The sequence below is a fragment of the Strix uralensis genome, chromosome 14 (genome assembly GCF_047716275.1).
Source record: "Strix uralensis isolate ZFMK-TIS-50842 chromosome 14, bStrUra1, whole genome shotgun sequence".
Lineage (NCBI taxonomy): Eukaryota > Metazoa > Chordata > Aves > Strigiformes > Strigidae > Strix > Strix uralensis.
Genome location: NC_133985.1, coordinates 22,745,358 through 22,762,597, shown reverse-complemented (window position 1 = coordinate 22,762,597; position 17,240 = coordinate 22,745,358).

Genomic DNA, 17,240 nt, shown 5'->3' with positions numbered 1-17,240 from the left:
TTAACCCGAGGAAAGGATGCTCAGCCCATGCTTCCTGGCTGAAACTGGAATACACAAACTAGAACCAGGAACAGCAAGCTTTTCTGGATTTTTATGGGAAAGCCTCACACCACAAAGGATCTCAGATGGCTTCAAGAGAAGCCACCCAGACTCAAGGGCCAGCCTTGAACAGCTCATCCAAAAGTAAAACACTGGCTTAAACACATTTGCTTATTTAGGGACCCCCAGTACCAACTTTGTGTGTAGAGATAAAAATACATGTAAGGATTGTAAAACTCTCTAAAATGGCATTTGATACTAAAATGCAAAACCCAGCCTGTGGCAGAATGGTACATAACCCTACACAGCACCTCGACACGATGGCGTCGAGCACTGACAAGAGCTCAGGGGAGACTAAATCTCATATTTTTACTGTCAAAATTCTCTCCTTGCCTTTTTCCTGGGGAAATGCCACCAGCCACTGACCAGTTAAGTAGCTTCTACATTAATGGAAGGACAGACCAGAGCAGGAGCTGTGCTGCTTCCTCAGCCTGGGGCAAGTCCCATGAGTTTGGAGCCCTCAGCAACACACCTCCACTGGAATTCCTGTTCAGTTCACACAATTCCTTATGTTGGGTCACAAAACAGTTTTCCTGCCCTCTGCCTTTCTTGGTTTCCACGCCACAGGCACTGGAAATAAAATTATTATTATAATGATTATGCTACAACAAAAAGGCTACCCCCAAAATTACATACTTTGGAAGAAACAAGGGAGTTAAAACCCTGAAATGTCAACCATAAGTGTTATAATTTTATGTTTGCACTAACTAGAGGACATGCTTCAGCGGCCCCTTTCATCACCAACAATATCTCCCTCACCTCCTTGCCGGAGGAGCCCCACACCTGGGACGGCGGCTGTGGGGACCCCGCTGCTGACAAGGCTAAAAACACCGGCACAAAAAGATCTCAGTACTAACAGTGCGAGATACGGAGTAGAACCCAAACGGGATTTTTACACCTATTTTGTACCACTGCAAATGGCTGCAGAAGGAGCATCTCGTGGGCACCGAACCCACTGTGCCCAAAGCAAGGACAGTGAGACGGGTGCCTGGTGCTGAATTTATCCTTCAGATTGAATCATTCAGAAAGTTGTACCCTTCGTGTCTCGCTCACTCATGTGCACACTGTAAAAATCTGCACCACAGCTCAAGGGGTCCCAGGCGGGTACAATTTGCTGCAGAAAGCCCCTCAGCATCCAGCCCGGTGCCCGAAGTGAGCAGAGCTGCAGCTACAGACGCACGTTCAGCAGCGCCACTTGAAACTTCCAGCTTTATAGAGACTGTCAGTTGTTGGGAAATGTTACAGGAACCTCTCCGTTTCCTCAGGAATATGAAAGAGATATTTAAAATAAAAGCAAAATTATGTAAATTTTTTCAGCATCCACACGAGTTGCAGTTTCGGGGGTGCTGTAGCGGGCATGTTCTTTCAGTACCAGGTTCTTTCACTGTATGATCACTCATATGACAACAGAGAACAGAACCAGTGAGCCCAATCCTGTAGCCCTCCCCAACAACCCAAAGTGCCACCGAAGCGATCAGGGCAACCCACGTCTGCAGGGACCCAGCCACGCTCGTGAGCCCCATCTCCGGCCATGAGCAGCAGAGGTGGGCACAGCGCTGGGGCAGGGGCTCTCCTGCCTGGCACCGAGCATTGGCCTCGCCGGCAGCACAAAATAATTCCCTTTTCCTCCTCCCAGCCTCAACCAGAGGCAGGGGAGCTGAAGCACTACTCATACACAAAGCGACCCTCCTCCTCTCCTTCTAGTTTTTAATTTGCTTTTTTCCTGTTTTCAAGCAGCAAAAGTGTTGGGAGATTTGCCCACCCCAAAATGTGTCTCCTGCTTCCTGGGCAAGTGAGAGGGTGGCATCACCCACGTGACACGGACACAAGGGTGGCATCGCTCGAGACCTTTGCCCAGAGTGTTGAGCTTGTGCCTCTTTCCCCGTCCCTGGGCCAGCCTGAAACCAAAGCTGGGGCCATGCCTGCTCTGGCCCTGCTAAACTGGCTTCTAAATCCCAGATCTATACATAACCCAGTGGAAAAAAAACTGGTGTGGGTCCCCTGGGATCTGCTGGTGTCTCAAACTCCTTCTCACAGGCAGCATCAGACACATTCTGATTTCAGTACCTCCGTAAAGGCAGCATGTGGAGGGCACTGGGAAAGGCAGGGCTGAATAAAACAATAGGTACCACTCATCGCCCTGAGGGCTTCCTCATACCGGGGCTTAATTTCCCCAAAAAACAAAGAACAATTCCCTGCATCATGTATTGATGGGTCTTGGGTTTGGTCCCCAGTACGAACACACACACACAATTTTTTCTCTTACATTTTTGCGTGATGACTTGCATGACAAGCCTAATAAAAGCCTAGACAAATAACCCAAAACACACAAAAATGTAATACTGTTTCATATTAACTTCCAAAGCACTTCACTCACTGTAGGAAGAAACATTAAAACATTAGAACAAAAAAATCCACCCTGTATGGGAAAAATATATAGGTAAAAAGGCCCACTTAAAAATCTTCCACTGTTAGGGAGTTGACAATGAGCGAATGTATCGTGGTGGGCAGAGCAGCTCTTGGGCACCTCTGTGCAGGGGTGGTTTGATCTGGAAACACAGACTCGGGCAGCTGCAATGCTGCTGTCCTCCAGCAGAGCTCATGGGCACAAGATATTTAGAAAAAAATCCCACTTGCTCATCCATCAGGAGCTCTGCTGCGCCCAGACGTTTTATTTGGCCACAGGGTTTGTGCTCTTGGGTCGCTCCTCCTTCGTTTGGTATCAGGCAGCAGCTGGAAGGTCGGGCTGCAGGGCTGGGAGATGCTCTTGGGAGCACACGGGGACAGGATGGAGGAGTCCTCGTGGGACCACGCTGACACCCAGCAGGCTGGGCTTGGGGGGAAACGTGCTCAGCCCCGACAGGCTTATCCGTGCGGGGAAGGATAACGTGGTGCCGAGCAGCTCAGCAGGTCCGAGACCTGCCCCTGCCTTCGAAATCACCATGAGAGGACCCTGGAAAGGCACCAGGAACCCCAATGGAGCTGGGGGCCATTCCTGCCCACCCCGGGGTGCCCACGAGGTACTCGGCAGTGAGGGCAGCGATGCTGAGACAGGTCCTTCCACCACAGCCCCACACGTCCCGTTGCCACCCTCTGCGGGTCATCCCCTCCTGCCCCACGGCCAGATGCTGTTCCCCATCCAGGGAGATCCCTTTTTGGGGGCTGCTCCCCTGGGCATCACCCCACTAATTGCCAGCAGCAAGAGGCAACAGCTACAAACCCACCCCCCCCACCCCCTCCCCCAAAATACAGAGCAGCAGCGTGGCCCTGAGGGACAGGAGCCGTCCCCATCCCTAATCCAGGGACAGCCCCCCCCTGGAAAAAAACCACCCATCTCATGGGGGAGAACGGGGCCACAGCGGAGTGGGAGTGAAAATCATCCAGTCGGAGCAGAGCGGAGAGGACGTTCTGGAGAGGTTTTTCTTGGCAGGAGACAATGGGGCTCTTGCTTCCTGCCCGGCGGGGGGACATCCCCCCCCAGGGGACCCCGAGGCCGCGGGGACGGCGCATCCCATTCCATGTCCTGCCCCCCCCGCCCCGGCCTCACTCAGCTCCGGCTCAGCCGACGGAGAACAGGCTCAACCCTCCAGCTGCACGGGTGTGCTGTCCAAAAAAACAAAAAGCCCCCAAAAACTACCAAAATCCGCCAACAAAACATCTATACTGTAACAGGGAAAACAAACAGCATGAGTGCTATAAACCAGGATCTCTGGTCTCTCCCCCTCCCAATATATTTATAATCCACCCGGGGGTCCTGTAAGCTTTTTTGTTATCTAATGACCCTAATGGCTTTGGGAAACAGGCAATAAAAAAAATTTAAAAGTGTAATCTATACCTACACGACCAGCTTTGTATAGAAATGGGAAAAGTTCTTCGAGAAGCTGATAGCGGACTGAAAACAACCTTTTCCGACTCTGATTGTGCCAAGCAGCTGCAAGAAAGAAATACCAGCAGGAATGGAAAAATGTTTCCACTTATTTTCCTAGGCCTCCTGCCATCAGAGCGCCCCTGGAGCGGGGCGGGGGGCACGGCGAGACCCCCCCCAGGTGTTTGCACAATTGCCTTGGTCAGGAGGTAAATGTTTACGGCATCTTGCTGCAAAGCAGCAGGCAGCCGCTCGCAGCCCTGCCAGCCCAGCCAGGGCAACCAGAGTTGGGTAAGTGGAAACTGGCCCCCGCTTTGCAATGCAGAATCCAGTAGCTAAAGTTGAAACCACTTCCTCTACCTCCTAACAATGCACAGAGGAATTTCCACAAATCCCAAGGCTGCCCTGACTTCCATTTCTAAACTTGGAAAAAGAAATACCAGGACATTCCTTTGTTGTTCCAGCTCACTCACTGTTTGATCTGGGTTTTTTTCTCCAGCTGAGCCAACTAAAGAATCCCAGTTTCCCCTGGAAAAAAACATAAACCGGTAACAAACAATGTGCTTGCATCTTTGATTTTTAACTAATTGTTTTTGAGTTGAATCAAAACCTGCCACCTCATTCTGGTCGGTGTGGTTTAATGCTTAAATAGTCTTTTGGCCAGAGAGAAGAGAGCGATGGAGGCATTTGTAACTGCATTCCTGCCCTCTGGAAGGAAACGGTCTAGTGCTGCATTTATTGAACAGCAGCTATTTTGGATCACACAAGCAGCTTGAAATACATCCCCCCCGCCCTCAAACCACAGCCAGCCCCCGGCCGGTGCCCAGCACAGTCCCACACTGGCCGCCGGGGCAGAAACCCCTCAACGTTCACTCACGCTCCTGGGAAACATTTCTATTCTTTACTTTTATTTTCAGGAGTTTTGCCCTTTGTCTCCCCTTTCCACTTGCTGTCATCCCTGCTGCCCAGGGTCCTCCCTTGCTATCCCTTAAGTCCTCCCTCCACCTGCCCATCTTGCTGGATTCCTGCTCGCACGTTCTCTGCCCCTTCATCCCCCAGTAAAATCCCCTTCCCTGCTGCCCGACAGCTCCTCTCCCCGCTGCCCATGGGCAGAATCCCAGCTGTCCCCCACCCAGCAGCCGGACACCAGGCACAGCCTCCCCCACTGGTGTCTGGGACAATCTGCCGGGGAAGCTCCAGGCACCAGCAGAAGGAGCTGGGAATGAAAGCAGAGACCCCCAGCATGAGGAATTCAAGGCAGAGGTCCCTGCTCGCCCCACAGGGACACAGGAACCCCTCCCGCCAGTGTTTGTCTGCTCCACTGTCCCCCCCCCGTGGTGTTTGGATGGGAAAATGCCATTTCCTTGAACTTCGAAAGAATCTGTCAGTATAAATCACTGCACTGAAAAACAAGATATACACTCAGATGGGAAGCACCAGCCTTCAGTTTGCTCCAGTTTTTAACAGTCATTAGAGAAAGTGAAGGGAGTTTTAGAAGCGCTGAGGGTCAGATCTGGGTGTAAAGCTGAGCAGAGATGGACACCTTGACTTGAAGTGAGTGTAACTGCTAATCAGAAACCAAAAATAACCCAAGCAGCCTCCTAACCACAAATAAATAGCAAAGCTAGTAGGGTGACTCTTGCCTCAAGTGTAAGGAAGCATCTATTCTTCTGCCAGGAAGAGCAAGAGACGCGAACCTTGAACTTGGGGAGGAAGGACCGGGTTCCTGTTGTTCAGCTGGAGTAATTAATTGCATATGTATGGAGAGAGGCTGAAAGGGGAAACACGTGCTGTTCGTGGAAAGCCGGCACAGAGCCAGTGCCACGGGCTGGCGCTGGCGGGATGGCCACGGGGAAGATGCGACTGCTCCACCATCACCTCAGCGGTGGCTCTGCCCCGAGGTTTGGGGGCCCCGGCCCAGAGGAGCTGGTGGCTGCAGCCCGTCACCATGGCCTTGAACCCAGCTCTGGGCCCTGCACGGCTGGAACGAGCCTCCGAGTACAGACAACAGGCAGTCGTGTCCTCAGCCGGCTGGAGCCCAAGTACCGTGAGAGAGAGAGGTCCCAGCACAGCATCAAAGTGTCGTTGGGTATCATTAGTGAAATTTTCTTCTCATGATATGACAGAGCTGAAGCTCAGACCTCTTTCTTTTCCCCCCCCCTTTTTTTTTTTTGGTGGTATCTTATCATCCAAGAGCTCATTAGCCAGGAATTCCTCATGCTGTTTATTTTCCATTTGTCCATATGTTCCCCACAAACTCAGCCTAGTCTCTGTTTTAAGTTTATACTTAGAAGCAGTAATTGGAAGGGATGAACAAAGGCACAAAGGAAGGCAACACAAGCACAAACAAACTTACCAGATGTTTTGGATTCCTGCATTTCCCTAAGAAGCAGGATCCTTAATGTTTTGATCCTGTCATCACTGTACAGAGTTGTTGCAGTCCAGAATACAACTGGCTCCTCTCTTCTGCCTACTGGCCACAGAGACAGTAATTCAAGTCACCGCGAGCAACCCAAATCTGCTCTTACCATGAGCAAAAGCAAAACCCTGGGACGTGCCTATTCAGCATCGATACCTACAGTGGGATTGTCTCAGGGATGGATTTGGCTGTAGACGTTGAAACCGCAGGATAAAACCCAACGCCTCAATTCACACAACCTGCCTGGAAGGTGACTGAGGGCTCGCGTGGCCCCGCAGGTGCCGTGACGAGCCAAGAGCTGGAGGAGAGCCACAAAGCTGGTGCTGGCCATGGGGCCAACCCCAGCCCAGACCACCCTGCTCCTTTTCTAAATTCTCTACCCACTGAAGAGTGCAAATGCTCCGGGCAGAGCTGTTTGCAGGACAGACAGGTGACTGGTTACCAGCTCGGTGCGTGGCCACCCAGACCCGCATCCCCTGTGGTTTTGGAGATGCTCTCACACGCACCCTTCAGCACTATTAGTCAAAGTGATGCCACCAAGAGATGCAGCTCCTGCCTTGGGGGTGAGGGATCCCCCCGTGCCAGCCTGAGGAGGGGGCAGCCGAGGGCTTGGGCAGGCTGAGCTCTCCCAGCACCCAACCCTTGAGCCACCCTGCTCACGTTTACCGTGTTTTAAGTTCCCTTTATTGCTGGTTTATTTGCTGCTAGCGCAAACCCCTGTGACCACACCGATATCCTGGTGCCCGGGCTGGGGCACCGTCCCCTCCACCCCCGGTTTTGTCTGGCTGCTCCCCCAGAGACACTTCAGCCAGCCAAGCCCCTACGCCGGGGTTTGCATCCTCAGAGGCTGACGCCACTTTATCTTCAGAAGCGAACCCTGGTTTAGTCACGTAGGTGTGAAGTCTTCTGTGTGTTTTCTTCTTCCAGTTCAAGAGTGCTTTTATCCTTTAAGTTTTACGCCAGTTTGAAATCAATTTAAACCTCACCTCAATAAACCAGTATTAATCTGAAACAGGGCTCTGCACTAGTTAAATTAAAATGGTATATGTTTGCTTCTAGATAAGGCCTCATTTTCAACACAGCTGTTGCAAAACACTTGGGACAACATTGAAGATACTCTACAGAACAGAAAGAATTAAAATAAAAAAGGGATACTGGCAATTGTGCACGGCCCGACCAGCAGACAAGAGCTGCTGGGCTGGGGAGATGGCATTTACATTATGGTTAGCAGCCTTCTCTCCCATTCAGAGTGCAGCAGTGAAAACAGGCCGTAAGATTAATGAGAGGAAAAACTGTGACCACAGCAAATAGAATGACTCATGCCCACTTGATGGTCTTAATTTCTAATCTGGAATAGTAATTTTCTGCTGGACCAGATTAAAAATATTTCTCCTCCTGCTGAGCCCATAGCCCGTAGGGATCCCACAGCCCACACTCAGAGCACCGGCCATGGCTTGGGTTTAATGGCCTCAAAATTATGCAAGCCCTACCTCAGCGATGCACCAGGGAACACAGGCTGGGGGACGAGAAAAAGAAACACGAGACAAAGAAATCCCTCCTGTCTCCCTTCTGTTCGAAAAAACAACCGAGCCCTTCAACCACCACCACTGCGGGCTCACAGAAATCAACTGAACACATGAAATTAATGAAAGGGAGAACACTAAAAGCAGACTAAATACTGGAAATCATGTATTAAAGCACAACTTGCATCATGATAGGAAGGGGAACTTCCCAATTTGATTGCAGAAAGCAATTTACTTCAATTAGCAGGGACATAAACAGAGCGCTGGCTTAATAGAAGTTTTTCATCTCCAAAAAAACAAGCTCCCTTAATTGTGTCTCTCCTCTTGGCACTTGCTGAACTTTCAGAGCTGTTTTATGAGAGACGGGTTGAAATAACCCTTTGGTTGTCAGGCAGCCCCTCCTGCCACGCAAACACAGCTTCAGCAGAGCAACACCAGCACGTTCCTGTTGGGAGATTTAAGCCACGTCCCAACAAGGGGGACACGTGTTGGGCCAAAGAGGGGATCGTCCAGGGGCAAGGCAGCAGGAAGAACCTTCCTCCGTCTCCTCCTCCTCCCAGCAGAGCCCTGCCCACACCACTCTCCCCTGGCTCAGGCTCTGCCTAAGTATGGATGAGGTCATTCCCAGCAGCTTTGGGACGTTTGGGCCTGTAAAGGGCTTCTTCCTCCCCGTTTCCAGCTGAGAGTTTGGGGTAATGGACCCGGATTGTCCGATAAAAGCTTTTCTATAAAACCAGCAGGGAGGTAGGACCAAAGCACAAGGGACACATGGCACCCACTACACCTGCTCTCCACCTCACCACCCTGCACCAGAACCCGGCGCTGGATTTATTCCGAGTGCTTTGGAGCCGCTTTATGCCCTTTGAGCTGCAGATCGAGAGGGCAGTAAAATTTCTCCATGAGTTTTTCTTTTGCTCAAAACTAAAACCAGCAAGAGATGAGGAGACACTGCCATGAACACCCATGCGAACTGTAGGAATTGAGCACAAGCAGCTCATCCTGAAGCTCTGCATCCCACACCACAGGAAAACCATTCCCTAGGAACTGTTTAAAATTGAAAATTCCACCCACTGAACCACCCTGGCATCAGGAAACAGCACCCAGACCTTTGCTTTCTGACTCTGGTAGGGACTGTCTCTGCCTCGCTGTGCCAACACCTCTGCTTGTGCCTCGGCTTCTCGTCCTGGGGAACGGTGGTGACACGATTTATCTGGATGCGCCTCTCAGTTCCCTGATAAAAGCGCTTTACTATAACAGAAAAAAATCACTTTACCCAATCAGGAATATTTAGGTTCAAACTTGTGCTACCCAGCCATGATGGAGCAGAGAAACGGATTTTCACAAAGGACCCAAAGGGCAGCTCAGAGCTGCAGACACCAGGTCCCACACCAGGCTAGAAATCACAGATCCATCATCACACCTGAGAAACCATTTCCCCTCAGTCACTCACAAAGTGCTGCAGCATCTGCAGCTCCGCTTTTCTCAAACCCTAGCCCTAAAGCCAAGCCTAATTTACCTCAATGTAGGCACCAAGGTACGGACAAGACATTTAGATCCCACCGCATCGGTGTCGTGCTCACCTCCACCAGCTCAGCAGGATTCGGCGAAGCCAGGCAGGTCTGCAGCCTCCACTGCTGGGACCCGGCCATCACGCTGCGTGAGGATGCAGAAACACCTGAAAATGAAGAATTAGTGAAATTGCTGGGAGAATCCTTCAACAATGTCACTGGGAAGAACAAGAGGAGGCTGTCTGGACCCGCAGCCCTGCGGTGGTAGCCCAAGCCCAAGCACTGGCCAGTGCAAGATCCCACCCCTCATCTCTCTTCTCTGGCAACAGGAAGAAAATTTACCCTTCCAGGCTCTGCAGCCCCCTGTGCCCAGCCCCTGGCCTGATCCTGAAACTAAGGGCTGGTCTGAGGGTAGACCAGGCCCAGTTACAGCCCGGAGCGTTGGCAGGAAAAGCTCCCAGCCAAGCTCAGGAGAACCAGCTTGTGTCTACACCAGCAAATTATCCCAAAGTGAACCCCAGCTCTGTCACCACTGCTGCACTCACTGTCCTGTACTTTGTATTTTAACCTACAGCTGGCTCAGTGGTTTGAATTTCCTTTTCTTCTGGGAGTTCTAAAACATCATCTTGTCAAAGCCAAGCTCTGGGTTACGCTTTGCATTACTGATCCCACCTGCAGCCTTCAACCCACCTTTAGATCGGCTGGGCATCTGTGGGCTGGGGCTTCAGGAGGTTTGGTTTGGGGTTTTTTTTTGCTAAATCAGGGTTAGGGCTTCGTTTAGAGTTAAGTTAATGTATCTCTGCTGCCCTGCTTCTGAGGGGCAGGGAGCTGCCACCAGTCTCTCCCCCAAGCAGTAACCCAGCCCCATCAACAGCTTCACCACCCAAACCAGCTCCCATGCGAGGGGTAAGTTCTAACAGGACTCTGAGCCAGCAGTAAGGTTTTGTGCTGGTCCCACTTACCTCTGTGCAAATGGGAGAAATAAAGCAGCAACTCAGGCACGTCCTCGCACAAATAAGGAGCGCACCCCATGGCAAAGGTTACAACCTAATTTTGGGCCCCAAGCAGGGCTGGGGTGTAGGAGAGGTGGCTTTCCCCCAGGCAGGGCTCCCATCACCTACTGCAGGCACAGAAGCCCCAGAGCAAGTAACACCCCGGCACAGCTGGGGCGTTTGGGCTTTTGGGCCCTCCCGCCCCAGCTGCAGCTGTGAGAGGGAGTCGGCAGCAATTGCAGCTGCGTTGCAGCCTCCCACGAGGGCCTGGGGCCAGAGCTGCTGCCCAGGGAGCTCTGAGGGGCTCTGTGGGGTGGCTGCCACCGCTGCCTTCCAGCCACGGCACTGCACGGCCTGTACAGCCTCCTGCAGTGTGGCACAGCCCTGCACAGCATCCTGCAGCGTGGTGTGGTCCTGCACAGCCTCCTGCAGCATGGCACAGCCTCACACAGCACCCTGCAGCGTGGTGTGGTCCTGCACAGCCTCCTGCAGCATGGCACAGCCCTGCACAGCATCCTGCAGCACAGCAGGGTCCTGCACAGCCTCCTGCAGCATGGCACAGCCTCACACAGCACCCTGCAGCGTGGTGTGGTCCTGCACAGCCTCCTGCAGCACTGCACAGCCTCCCGTGACACTGCATGGCATGGCATTGTGTGGCCTCAGACGCCAGCACAGCTCTTGCACTGTTTCCATTTTCTGGCTGCTCCGTGCGCCCGTCAGAAGCAGCCGGGCCTGTGGCAGGAGTCGTGCCTGCGGTCACAGCGCTGCTGCCAGCCCCAGCACCACACCAGAGCCTCTTGCAAAGTGGTGGCCATAGCCCCTCCATCCCCTGACACCCACAGAATCACAGAATCATCACCCGCAGCAGGAGTGGCTGGTTTTGGGGCAGCACGATGTTACATGGGGGACCCAGTGCCACAACCCCGACGGAGCAGCTGGGACAGCCACCACCTTGCTCCCGGCCCAGGACCTTGCGTTTCCATCCAGCGCAGGGGCCGTCTTTGTGTGGAAAATAAACCCTCCAAATTAAACCCAGGGCATAGCACAGCAACTCGCCACCAGATCCCTTTAATTGAGCCAGTACAACGTGTGGGAGCAGGCTGGCAGAGAGGGGAGCAGCGACAAAGCACCCAAAAAGATTAAAACAATGCAATCTGTAGGCAAAAGTTACTGGAGGCATCCCAGTGCGGATGGGCAGAGCTGCGGCAGGGAGGGATGGCCCCGTGCATACCCCGCTGCACCCCAGCCCCGCGGTGCTTGACCGTTGCACATCTGCAACCCCTTTTCTTTTTTTTTTTTTTTTCTTCTCCCAGATCACTTTAAAGGTCCAGATTAGGGCGTAATTAGAAAAGCAGTTAAAGTGGCGACCTGGCAAGGGCAGTGACCTTCGGCGGTGGCAGGAAGCAGCAGCGGTGGGTGGGCTGGGGGTGCACAACACCCACCCGGCGCCCAGGAATTAGCACTCGGTTGCAAAATCCCCTTCTCCAACCCCCATCACAGCCTCAGTTTCTTCATCTGCTCAAAGAAAACAGGCGTTTTGGGGAAATAACCGTGCTGAGCGATGCTGAACGCCCACCCCGTCCCACACCCTGCACTGGCACCGGTCACTCACGCATGAGGTGCCTCAACTTCTCTCCACCTCCCAGCTGGGCAGCACCGGGTCCAACCCATCGCCGGGGAACACCCCACCGTCCCTCGTCCCCCTGGCACTGACACATGGCCATCGAGCTGTCCCCGTCACCGCGAGCGGGGCCCGGGCGCTTGGCTGTGGGGCGCGCCGGGGTGGGTGTCTCCACGCAGGGCTGTTTGTGGCCGCGGTGCTCCTTTATCACCACCACGACCTTTGCTGGTTGCAGATTAGTGGCTGGAGCCAGTTGGATTTGTTTGATTTCTGTTGATGGTTATTAGGCAGAGGAAGTGCCAGAAGGGATTTTGACCTCGAGTTTAAACCTATTCCAATTAGAGCCACTGAGCCTTTAATTACTGTGCTCCAGCCACTTCGGTTAAAGCAACAACAAAAACAAACACAAAATCTGGTCAGAGATGGGCTTTTCTTCTCATCAGCTCCCTGATCTGCTGCCTCCTTTGTCCGTGTGCTGCGTGACTGTGGGCGTGGGGCATTTTGGCCCACGAAGCGCCTCGTGCTGCCTCTGGACACCACCCACCCGTGCCCGAAGGACGGCCCAAGGACCAGCCCCGGGTGTCCCGATGGCTCCAGGCAACAAACACCCGAGGTTATGGTTCAGGGGCCCGTTAGAGCTCATCGAGAGATGATGGATATTTTAGAAATGCTGATTTCTCACTGAGCATAACTTCTATTGAGTAATTCAGTCTTTGAAAAAAGCAGTTCAGAGCGCTCCTGTACTTTGCTCCACTTGGCCCTGGGACATGGAGGGCGTTTTACTCACCGCCGGGGACTACAGCACCTTTTGGCTCCTGGCACAGACGCCTTCCGACGCCCCAGACCCCGGGCAGAGACCCCCACTTTTTGCTTTATTTCTTATATCCATTGCTATTAGGTTTTATTAACATATTTTAAGCTTGGCAAAATAGGGCTTGTGTCTGTGTAAGTCCTACGATTTAAAAACAGTTTCTAGGATACATCCTGTGATTGATATTTTAAGTTAATAACTAAACCCTTGCGCTCTTGATATTTTCCCTCCCTGATCGGCTTCTGTCCGTTCCCCAAAAACTTCAGAAAAAAAGTAAAAAGCATCTCAGCAGCACAGGCATGTGCAAGCGGGGCCCCTCTCCAGCAGCACCTCTGCTCGCGTTTCCCAAATTTCTCTTACCCCAGTGTCTCCCTTACCTGAGGATGCCCAAAAGCAGCTCAACCCAACCCCCTGCAGCCCTTCCCTGGGAGATTCAGTTCATGGACGTGGAGAAAAACCCAAAGTACAGACAAACGCACGGGCCATATTTTGTATTTAAACACCTGGAGACATTTGCCACCGGCTGGGTGCAGCTCTCCGAGTCCCAGTTACCGGGAGACTGGGTTATTCAGCTGCTTGTGGATTAAATCTACATTTTGGCACCTCGTTTCCCCTCCCCAGCTGCTGTCGCGGGACAGATGGAGTAGGGCAGGGGAGTCTCACTGCGGGAACAGCTCAGCCGTGGCTGTGGGGTGGGGGGTGAGCAAACCACAGGCTGAGGCAGGACGACTACAGCTACAGCCACATCGGGTAGTGCTTTTATAAGCCTTACATTTTATCGTAAAGCTCAGCAAAATCTGGTTTGATCACCTGGATTGTCTCTAATTGCCATACAATGGGAACGTCGTCCTATGGGGAAGCCTCTGAGTGATGGTTCCTGCACCTCTTCCATCACCCAACCTCTCTAAGCCTCGGTCCTTGCCTGGAGCCACGTCTTCGCCATGACAAAGCCCCGGCACAGAGATGCCACAGTTATTGCACGCACACGCTCACAGGCGACCGAGGCGTTGGGGGAAGCTGCACCAGCCCCGAGCTGCTCCTCCTGCAGACACAGGGATGGACTGGAAGCCACTCTGCTTCCCCATGGGAACACCGACCGACACGTCTGTGCCGGAGCACGACCTGTCTCGGGAAGCCCAGGACCTCACGTGAATGGGAACTTGCTACCCTGCTAATTTCTCTTGCATTTTCATACATTTGTGAGACTCATGAAGGTAAAGCAAGCCCAGGATGTTAATTAAAGTTTCTTCACAGAGTGCATAGACCAGAGGGCACTTGGGCATGAGGCTGAGATGCTTGCAGGTGAGGAGCTGTGGGACTCTCCTCGCTCCAGAGGAGCTCTGCTGCTCTACAGCAAACATCCCCGGCTGGATAAACTGCAAGAAAAACACACCCAGCTGATACTCTGAGCATGACTTGTGTTGGTTTTGATTTAAAAAAAAAAAAAAACAAAACACACCAAAAGGTTCATTGGTGTTTATGCACAAGAGATTATAAAAAAAAAAATGATATACAATTACTCTGCAAGGAAACCAGCTAAGAACTATTTGTGGGAGAGAGAAACTCCTCATTGCCCAAGGTCACGGTAACTCTCACCATAATGTTTTCTCAGCAATACATACGACAAGGATGACTCCTAACGCAACCCTTGGGACAAAGGAGGTACCTAAAATGAAAATATATGTGACTTTACTGACCTACTGTCGAGAAACAGATGCTGTATTGATGTAAGCTTACCAGTCAGAGCAGTGAACGGACCCGGGTGTTAACAGGACGGGGCTGGGTGAGCGTAACGACCCTGCCAGTGCCTGCACTGTGAAAGGTTTTTATGTGATGAGCAATAAGTATCACCACTAAAACGGCCTTGTAAATGTTCTGCATTCAAGGAGCTTTTAAAAAGGCTCATTAATCCAACTGCTACCAGGTTTGGCTTATCATACATATTTTTGAAACACATTTGTTTCTCTTTCCTTCCAATTAAAGCTATGCCATCTTTTAAACACGAGGCAATGAAAACAACAGTAGGTACTACGAAAACTTACTTCATCATGTAAAAAGTCGGCAGCAAGTCCCACAGCCCTGCCAGACACGGTCTGGGTACACAGAGGCACCGCAACCTTGTGCTGGCGTGGGCTGGGCTGGAGCTTTTACCCAAATTACATTTTCTGCCCCTTTCAGGTGCTTCCTACCACCCTCTGCTTCAGGATCTCCGGGCCATCCCCTCTGCCGTCACAAGTATCTTAAAAGAGGTGAGTGCACCAGCCCAGAGAAAAGGTCATGGTAATCCAGCCCATGAATCATTTCCACTAACGAAGCCACTGCAAATGAGTCAGTCGTTGGCTTTGTGTGGCCAAAACACAAAGCAATTAATTCATTGCAGCATTTTTCTTGTGAGAAAGGACTTTTGCACTAATGCAAAAAGGCTCACAGAAATCATTCCTAAATCTAGCAGTATTTATCAACTTCTTGGAAATAAAATTGTGTATTGGGTAGGGCAAGAGGAGAAGGGGGAAAAGTCTTTTTTTAAGTAAGTGGGAGGTCTCCCATTTAGTGGTTTTATTCCTCAGCTTAATCCTCTAATTTCACATGGATGCCATGGACAATTAGCACCAATCTTTTCACTGGAGGCCGAGCTCCCACCAGAGCAGGCGGAAGAGCACGGACAATGGACAGATCCCATTTGTTTCCTCCGTGGCGGCCCTACCTTCTCCGTAGGCAGATTTGATTTCCTCCAGCACGTGCTGTTCTCCCTTTATCTGATCCTTCTCCCCTTGAGTTGCTTTTCCTTCTTTCATGGGAACTGGAAATAAGATCTCAAGATGCGCTTCCTGCAATACCTGGAAAAATAACCTTAGAGCAACTTTCAAATGATTACAGAATATTTTAAAAAATCACTTGTACAAACAATTCTAGTATTTGGACCCAAAAAAAAAGCGACTCCTCTGTAACACAGCTGAGCTTTGCTGTGTGAGACTGTTACTGATGCAAAAGAGTTCAACCAGCTTGAGACTTACCAGGGAATAACCCGTGCCAGCACCCCGACATCCCGGCCGGCCGCTCCCCTCCTCGCACACGCCAACCTTGGCCTTCGTCAGGACCAACTGGCACGTCTTGCAGAGGCTGCTCAGCCCGGTGCAAGGGGGGCTGCAAAGACCCCACCATCGCAGGGGGGGACCTGGGAGCCCCCAAAGCACCTCGGCGCTGGTTTTGGGAGGGACCAGCGAGCGCTGGGCAGGGCCAAGCCCAGGGCGGGCAGCCGGAGTTCTCTTCCCTCCGAGGCACGGCCGCTCCGCAGTCCGCGTGTGCCCCCACCACCACGCAGAGCCTCCATCCCTCTTCCAGGCACAGGAATACTAGAGAGCTTGATGCCTCTTGCATAGAAATGGTGAGATTACTAAATTTAGGGTGATTTGCTACAGAATCTCAAGCTCTATCAGCATTTCTTGTTATCCCCTCCACAGCCAATGGCCAAAGGAGAGGTCTCGGGTTCGTTCGCATCTCCCCTTGCTCAGAGGCTGCATCCCAACATTTCAGTGTGCTAATCACAGCCTGACCCGGCTCAGATAGACGGTCACAGCCCAAAGAAAGCCTGGGGTTATCAGAACATAAGCAAATCTAAAATGGGAGGAGGGGAGGGAGCAGCGATGTGACGCTGGAGTTTCAGAGATGCCGTTTCAGGCGCAGGCAGTACAGAGGTGCGATGGAAACCCTCCCGCCCAAGCAAGTGCCAGGAAAATCACATCACTGGGTCTTCTGCAAAGGTCACCAGGTGAGGCAGCACTTTTTAAACCTGCTATGGAAATCACAAGTATGGTGAGGGCCGAGCCAATCCAGCTGTCTCCCCTCTCCAGGGAAGGATGGAACATGATGTTTTCCCCAAAAGATGAAACCCGTTTCTGGGAGATTAAGCCTGAATCCTGTCTGAACCTGATCAGAGGTTTACAATGCTGGAAGGAAATAACAACCTGGCTGACAAAACATAGGCAGGAAGGCCAAAGGTATTTATTTGGTCACTGCAGATGACCACAGACCTGCCACTTATGCGGTATAAAGTGGCTGAGCTGTCACAGACCCAAAATAACTATTTGAGCTTGGAGTTGGTGTTAATGCCCGCCCAACGCAAACGCAGGTTTCTTTGGAGCCCATCACCCACCGACTTCGGGCAGCACATCCCTCCCCTGCCCCCCCAGAACTGCTCTTTGCAGAGAAGCGATGGAGCAGGAGGTGGCCGCAGCTTCAGGCCACTGAACGAAGAGGCCCAGGAATGCCAAATATTCGAGTTCTCTGAATATACAAGACCAAATAAGGCCCAGATGCCAAGAGAGTAAACACAAGGCTGATCTACCAAGTTTGGGCAAATGTGATTCAGAGTTCCCTAATGCTACAGATTTTGCCTTGCAGG